Here is an 8,250-nt window from a genome sequence, read left to right on the forward strand (position 1 = left end):
GGGCGGGGGGCGGGGCTCTCCAACACGCCGCCCAATGGAACGGCACGCACGGCGCGGAACTCTGCGCACGTCCGGAAACTGCCGGCCAATCCGGCGCTTAGGCGCCGGAGGGAGGAGGCGGGCCCTCTCGCCCCTGGTGCATTGTGGGGCTTGTAGTTCGCGGCCGTGAGTTCCTGGTTTCTCTCGGTTTCCCGCGCGAAATGAGCCTGCCTGTAACACTGCAGCCAGGAGGGGGCGGTAATAGGCCTTTTCCCCACCAAATAAGGGTCAGCGAACTTTTTCAGCAGGGGGCCGGTCCCCTGTCCCACAGACCTTGTGGGGGGCCGGACTATATATTTTTTTTGGGGGGGGGGGAGAACAAATTCCTATGCCCCACAAATAACCCAGAGATGCATTTTAAATAAAAACACACTTTTTACTCATGTTAAAACACGCTGATTCCTGGAACCATCCAGGGGCCAGATTGGGAAGGCGATTGAGCTGGATCCGGCCCCCGGGCCTTAGTTTGCCTACCCATGCTCCAGTGCAAGATTGCAGTTCCTTTGCTCTCCACTGCCTGTTATCCCTGGGATTCTCCAGGAAAGAAGAGCCTTGCAGGATCAGGCCCATGAATAGCCCACCACGTCCAGGATCCTGTTCTTGCAATGCGCAACGTGGGGGGGGGGAAGGGTTAACTGCTCTCCCCACTCCCACCCCCAGACCCCACTCCCCATCCTGCTCAAATCCCCTGCAACACATAAACACACAGCTATTCAAAGTGTAAAAACTGTTTGTTTTTAATCAGCGCAGCCACAGGATTGCCATGTCCCGCTTGGCCCTAGAGCGCTATGTATGAGGCAAAATGGGGAATAAGAATCACTTATCCTAAAACACATCTTTCAACCTGATCTCTCTGTATTTCTTAAATAACCGGTGATCTTTAGCACATGATTTTGCCTGATGCCAGTGGTCCTCCCTCCGTCGGCAAAGGAGCACTTACTTAACACCTGCAGGTGCAGGATTGCTCCCTTAATCTTTCCTCCTTTTTTACACTACGGAAGTTGTGTTCTTTCTTCTTCTCCTTTCACACATGATCATGTGTGGTGAATTTGGGATGTTTAATAACAAATAGCCTACCCCATCATTTCCTTGTCATTGGTCATATCAGTAGAATCAAGTGCCACAGAATATCTGTTCCGCATTTGTAAGACCTCAACCGTTTCCTTTGGAACTCCCTGCCCATTGAGATCAAGCAGATTGTACTCTTGTACTCTTTTCAGTACAGTTCCTGCTAAAAAACATTCTTGCTTACACAAGCCTGCGTAGATGCTTAGAAAGTTGCAGTAGTTTTAATCTGTTTCAGTATTTTAGCATTTTTATGTTTTAAAGTAGTGTTGTGTTTTTTTCTTGATTTTCTTGCTTTATCTTTTTGTAAACCACTTTGAAGTTTTTTTTTAATGAAGAAGAGATATATACATTTTATTAAATAAACAAATGACAGCTGACACTGAGCATATAAAGTGTTGTGTTCTTTATATACTACTAATGATGAAATGGCTCACTAAGACTCTCAATTTTCTTTCTGTTGCGTGTGTGTGTTTCTTTTTTTTAACAAGAATAAAAATATATTATCCATTGCTTCTTATATTGTTTGTATTTTTGGGTGAGGTGTACATGTGTATATTTAGTAGGGCTTCTAACATTTTTTAGATCATGTGTTAGTGAACATATGTGTACTACTAATACATTAAACTAAACAGACAAAAAAATCAAGGTAAAATTCACCTCCAACTTTCCCTCAAAAGACAGGCGTTCTATTGAAAACATCTATATTTGGAAGCCCATTAAAATGACTGTGTTAATTTTCAACAGAAAAGAATAAACCATCCAGTCTTGTAAACAAAGAACAAGGAAACTGCAGCCAAATCTCCCAGTATTGAATGGAGGGATAGGTAGAACCAACATCTTCGTAGTAACACGACATACCCACTCTGGGCAGCTTCCAACATACATAAAAACATAATAAAACATTAGACGTTAAAAAATATCCCTATACAGAGGTGCCTTCAGAGGTCTTCTAAAGGTTGTATATTTACTTAGCTCAGGGGTCGCAACTCCACACCCTCCTACATTTCTCCAATGGAAATAGGGACGTCCTAAGGAAAAGTGGGACATTCTAGGATCAAATCAGATTCTGTAAATCCAGGACTGTCCCTGGAAAATAAGGACACTTGGAGGGTCTGACATGAATGAGAGAAGTGGAGCAACAACAGCCACATAATAGTGTTTCATGCCGTCCCAATCTCTGAGTGGCATGAAATTCCAAGGGTCCCAGGCACTTCTCCAGGGTCTGTGTTTCCTTTTGGAAATGACACACAGTGGAGACTGTGGTGTCTTTATGATATATGGTTTAATTCCACATATATACAACCCAAGCCTAGATGGAGAGTGCAGAGCAGTCACATCCCTAGAGGGTCTTCTTGCCTTCTCTCTAAGCGCAGCGTTGGATTCAAACAGACACCAGCCATTTCTCTGCCTCCTGCTCTCTCTCTGTGTCACATAATTTCTTCCTCCTGGCTTCTAACCCACCTGATGTGAGGTGATAGCTCTGTGTATTTGAGCTGTGTGTTGGGTGCTTCTAAACCCACAGGACATCACTTTACACACTTGACAAAGCTGATAGCAATCCTTGAAAGAAAGAAAAAGACTTTAAAGTGATAAAATTTTAGATGATAAATGTTTAGACTTTAAAGTGTCACAAGACTGTTGTTTTTGCTGCAAGAGACTCTATGAAAATTGGTTTCATGGGCTAGATTGTGAAAGAAACTACCCTTAAGGCAGGCTTGTAAATACCCACTTAACTGGATACCAGTAGCAAGTTAGGGTGCTATGAAGCAAGTGGGTATGTTTGTGACAAGCACACAAAATCAAAACATGTGTCTCTCACAAGCAGCACCTTTTAGGGGCAACCACCATGCTAAATCATTGCTGGCTGCAGCCCTGCTCCCTTCCACTGAAAAAGTAAAACAGAAAACAGACTTCACTGGGGATAGATAATTCTTACTTTTTCAGCCCTTTTAGGAGGTGAAATGGGCCTTCAGTTGTACTTTGCAAAAAGGGTTGCTTGTCTCCCCATCCCAATAAGCTGCTGTTAGAGATTTTGGGGGGAAACAACGTCATGGGGCCACATTCTTAAAGTGATTGTTAGCTGCTTTGGTTTTCATTATTCAAAGATTTTTTCCATTAAGAACAGCTTGTGCTAAAATGTATCGGGAAATACAGTGGACGCTCGGGTTGCGAACGTGATCTGTGTGGGATGCACATTTGCAACCCGCAGTGGCGCGTAACTGCGCATGCGTGGGTTGCAATTCAGCGCTTCTGCACATTCACAAAGTGTGATTTAGTGCTTCTGCGCATGTGCGATCGCCAAAACCCGGAAGTAACCCATTCCAGTACCTCCAGGTTTTGGCGCGTCCGTAACCTGAAAAAATTCAACCTGAAGCGTGTCCAGAGGAGGGCAACCAAAATGGTCAAAGGCCTGGAAACGATGCCTTATGAAGAACGGCTAAGGGAGCTGGGCATGTTTAGCCTGGAGAAGAGGAGGTTAAGGGGTGATATGATAGCCATGTTCAAATATATAAAAGGATGTCACATAGAGGAGGGAGAAAGGTTGTTTTCTGCTGCTCCAGAGAAGCGGACACGGAGCAATGGTTCCAAACTACAAGAAAAAAGATTCCACCTAAACATTAGGAAGAACTTCCTGACAGTAAGAGCTGTTTGACAGTGGAATTTGCTGCCAAGGAGTGTGGTGGAGTCTCCTTCTTTGGAGGTCTTTAAGCAGAGGCTTGACAACCATATGTCAGGAGTGCTCTGATGGTGTTTCCGGCTTGGCAGGGGGTTGGACTCGACGGCCCTTGTGGTCTCTTCCAACTCTATGATTCTATGATTCTATGAAGCGTCTGTAACCCGAGGTATGACTGTACTATTGTTGTGGTGGTTTTTAAAGCACCAGCCTGGAACCCATTGGAATGTTTTTAGAGACTTAATATTTGAAGGATGGGTCAGGAGCAGGCAGCCTACGATTTCCTGATTCTGTTTTGTACCTTTTCTTGCTCCTGAACGGAATAGAGTATAGATAACAAGGAGTCTTCTTTTGCTGGCGGCAACAAAGGCTGCCAGTGTGACCTTGAGCCGAACACCTGTAAGGACCAAGAATGAAGAATGCATTAACTCAGGCTCAGTAATAGCCTTGTATGGTAATTGGCATTAGAACCAATGGCCCATGTCAAGGTAACGAGAATTGGAACTAAAAATAGTGGCTGGCTGCTCTGCATTTGAGAATGCCCGTTCGAGCAATGCTAAAGCCATGTTCTATTGGAACAGTCCAGCTTTAAAGAAAATAGAGAAATGAAATGAGAAGGCACGAGCCTTGGCTGGATTGACTTCTTTCTTTAACCCCACCCCATGCCACCCCTACCGAGGGTTGTCACCTGTCCTGTATAATACAGGATTGTCCCGTATTTCGTCCCGCATTGATACAGTTTGTCCTGTATTTCAGGTCTTTTCTGTCTCTGCCAAGTTAGGGATCCTCTCCAAATGTATGTGTTCGAAAAGGTCATGTATTTAAGCTCTGGGTAGCCAAACTCGGACCAGTCCCAGAGGGCCACCCTGTTAGGCTGCAATAGATTGTAATGGATTGCTTTGAAGTCACGTCAGCAACAGATGAAAAAATAAATCGCCCCCAATTGCCCTGCCCTGTCTTGTATTTTAACAGAACAAAGGTGGCAAGCCCCCCACAAGTTCTAAGAGAGGGACCACTGTAGCGCTATCTCCGCAAGGTTAATTGTTTTTATTTTGTAGCTATCAGTAGCCATTGTTTATTGGGTAACTATCAGTAGCAATAGGCATTCTCGGTATTACCTGGTGCCACATTTCTGAAAGCTATCTCTCTTAATGGTGGTCATATATCGGCGGGTGGAACCAACCTTTGGCTCCCCAAATGCTGCTGGTCTAGAACTCTTGTCCTGCCTGATTATGAGCTGGTCCGCTTGATGGGTCTGCCAGGAACTGGGAAGCCATCAATACCTGGAAGGCTGCAGGTCCCGTCCCCCATATCAAATCTGATTCTGATGGGAAGATCCAGGCTATGGCATTTCTGTTCTCAATTAGCAGCTCAAGCACAAGGGTGGGGAGCCCTTCTGCGGCCCGAGAGGCACATTTCCTCATGGGCCCCTGACCCTTCCTGGGGTTGCATGCCAGTGGTGGGAGAAGGCAAAGACAAAAGTGGATGAACTGACAGAGACGGTTCTCACCTTTGCACAGTAACCTGCCTTCTAGCTCCACAGGCGCCAGAGGTTTCTGCAGGCAAATGCAGCCCTCTCTCCCCACAGGTCAAGGGTGCTTTCTGGCTATGCGAAAGCACTCAAGGAGGGTGTGGAGCAGAGTCAGCGGCCTGGGCAGAGTTTTGAGGGCCAACCAGAGACTCGGACAAGATGCCCTGCCTTTGCAACAACAACTTGGTAGTTTTTTGACCAGTCAGTCTGGACTGTGGTTTGTATGATGGGCAATTGTTTTTTTATCAGTGCTGGTCCAGGGACAATTTATGATGGAGAAATGTAAAGTATTGCACTTGGGCAAAACAAATGAGAGGCACAAATACAAGATAGGTGACACCTGGCTTGAGAGCAGTACATGTGAAAAGGATCTAGGAGTCTTGGTTGACCACAAACTTGACATGAGCCAACAGTGTGACGCGGCAGCTAAAAAAGCCAATGCAATTCTGGGCTGCATCAATAGGAGTATAGCATCTAGATCAAGGGAAGTAATAGTTCCACTGTATTCTGCTCTGGTCAGACCTCACCTGGAGTACTGTGTCCAGTTCTGGGCACCACAGTTCAAGAAGGACACTGACAAACTGGAACGTGTCCAGAGGAGGGCAACCAAAATGGTCAAAGGCCTGGAAACGATGCCTTATGAGGAACGGCTAAGGGAGCTGGGCATGTTTAGCCTGGAGAAGAGGAGGTTAAGGGGTGATATGATAGCCATGTTCAAATATATAAAAGGATGTCACATAGAGGAGGGAGAAAAGTTGTTTTCTGCTGCTCCAAAGAAGTGGACACGGAGCAATGGATCCAAACTACAAGAAAGAAGATTCCACCTAAACATTAGGAAGAACTTCCTGACAGTAAGAGCTGTTTGACAGTGGAATTTGCTGCCAAGGAGTGTGGTGGAGTCTCCTTCTTTGGAGGTCTTTAAGCAGAGGCTTGACAACCATATGTCAGGAGTGCTCTAATGGTGTTTCCTGCTTGGCAGGGGGTTGGACTCAATGGCCCTTGTGGTCTCTTCCAACTCTATGATTCTATGATGCTATTCTATACTTTCCATGGAAAGTGAAATTGCTTCCATGACAATTCTCACCGTTTTGCCAGAGTTCTTTGCTGCTTCCCCACCAACCACCACCTATGATTCTATGATGTTAATTTAAACACCTTACAGCCAAATCCTATGCATGGAAAAGTATGGGCAATGTCTTTCATATCAGTAACAACAGGGAGGTGTTGGGTGTTTTTTCCTCCTCCTCCTCCTCTTCAGTCCCCCCCCCCAACATATACTGTGAGTAATATGTCCATGTTCCCTTCCGCCTCCTGCCTTTGCTCCCCTTGGCCCTGGCCCAAGAGGCGTTATGGCTCGCAAACAGCTGAGCTGCATTTTTATTTTGCTGAGGAGTTCCTTCCTTGACTAAGGATAATCAGAAACTTGGGAAGCCCTGCTCCTCCCTGACCTTTAGCTGCACACTGATATTGCTGGCAAATTCAGATGACGGGACTTGTTGCCTTTTGTTTGTCTACATGAGTCAACAAATTCTTTCTTTAAATTATCCTCACTGTTAATAGTAACCAAGGAACAATAAAGGCAACATAACTTCTGGCTGAAAGATAGCATGGTCCCTAAGAAGGCCAAGAAGAAACCGCCTCTCACTCAGGACAACACCCTCTGCTGTGAGTCAGTCCTGCAAAGTGAAGACAGGGAGAAGTTAGTTTTTTAAGGCCCAGCGTAAAAGCCAAATACGATCAAAACCCACAGGGTTGCTGTTAAGTTGTGGGTGAACATATCAGACGTCGCAGCGATTTCTCCAAAGCAGCTCTTTATTGGTAAGCTGGAACAGAACTGAACAGCAAACAGCTCAGTCGCCCTGCTTTTATAGGCAGCCAGCTGTCAACATTGTGACAACAACAACAACCACCCAGGGTTTCCAGCCTAAATTAACTTACGAGGACCTGAGTGAAAACTATATGCACGATACTCCTGGTGGCCAGGGTGAGAACTTCAATACATAACAGTTGCAGCTGCCATTATTTTCAGCACCTCTGTCTTTTTCTCTCTCTTTTGTCTTTTTTTGTAAATCGACAATGTTAAAAACATAATTACCACCTTCTGTAATATATGTTTTATTTCCTTCATACCTCACACTTTACTATTCTTTCTTCCGCCAACCCTGCTTGTATTTCTTGTATCTGAAGAAGTGTGCATGCACACGAAAGCTCATACCAAGAACTGACATAGTTGGTCTTTAAGGTGCTACTGGAAGGAATTTTTTTTTGTTTTGACTATGGCAGACCAACATGGCTACCTATCTGTAACTGTATTTCTTCAGGTTTTGCTGGCTTTCAGTCACAGTTGATTGTATTCGCTACTTTGCCCTGGCTTGTTGGCTGATATTTTATTGTGTATTTTTACTGTCTTATCTTTTGTGACCAAAGCCTTCTAAAATTTAAAAGAAAGGCAGTGTATAAATATTTTAGATAAATAAATAAATGTGCCTGTAGAAGAGAGGATAGCATTTTATGCATCTGATATTGTCCACAAAATCTTACACCACAATAAATTTGATAGACGCGGGTGGCGCTGTGGGTAAAAGCCTCAGCGCCTAGGGCTTGCCGATCGAAAGGTCAGCGGTTCGAATCCCCGCGGCGGGGTGCGCTCCCGTTGCTCGGTCCCAGCGCCTGCCAACCTAGCAGTTTGAAAGCACCCTCGGGTGCAAGTAGATAAATAGGGACCGCTTTCTAGCGGGAAGGTAAACGGCGTTTCCGTGTGCAGCTCTGGCTCGCCAGAGCAGCGATGTCACACTGGCCATGTGACCCGGAAGTGTCTTCGGACAGCGCTGGCCCCTGGCCTCTTGAGTGAGATGGGCGCACAACCCCAGAGTCTGGCAAGACTGGCCCGTACGGGCAGGGGTACCTTTACCTTTAAGGTGCCACAAACCTCTCTTTT

General features: G+C 45.5%; 1 long non-coding RNA gene across 1 annotated transcript; it reads right to left on the reverse strand.

The window, feature by feature from the left end:
- Window positions 1-2,282: 2,282 nt before the first annotated feature.
- On the reverse strand, window positions 2,283-5,484 carry LOC310840833. The gene is made up of 3 exons (XR_014562187.1): window positions 5,292-5,484; window positions 4,083-4,178; window positions 2,283-2,667 (listed from the first exon to the last, which is right to left on the reverse strand). It is a non-coding gene; the product is annotated as an uncharacterized lncRNA (long non-coding RNA).
- Window positions 5,485-8,250: the final 2,766 nt, after the last annotated feature.

The sequence above is a fragment of the Podarcis gaigeae genome (genome assembly GCF_964106915.1).
Source record: "Podarcis gaigeae genome assembly, chromosome: 3".
Lineage (NCBI taxonomy): Eukaryota > Metazoa > Chordata > Lepidosauria > Squamata > Lacertidae > Podarcis > Podarcis gaigeae.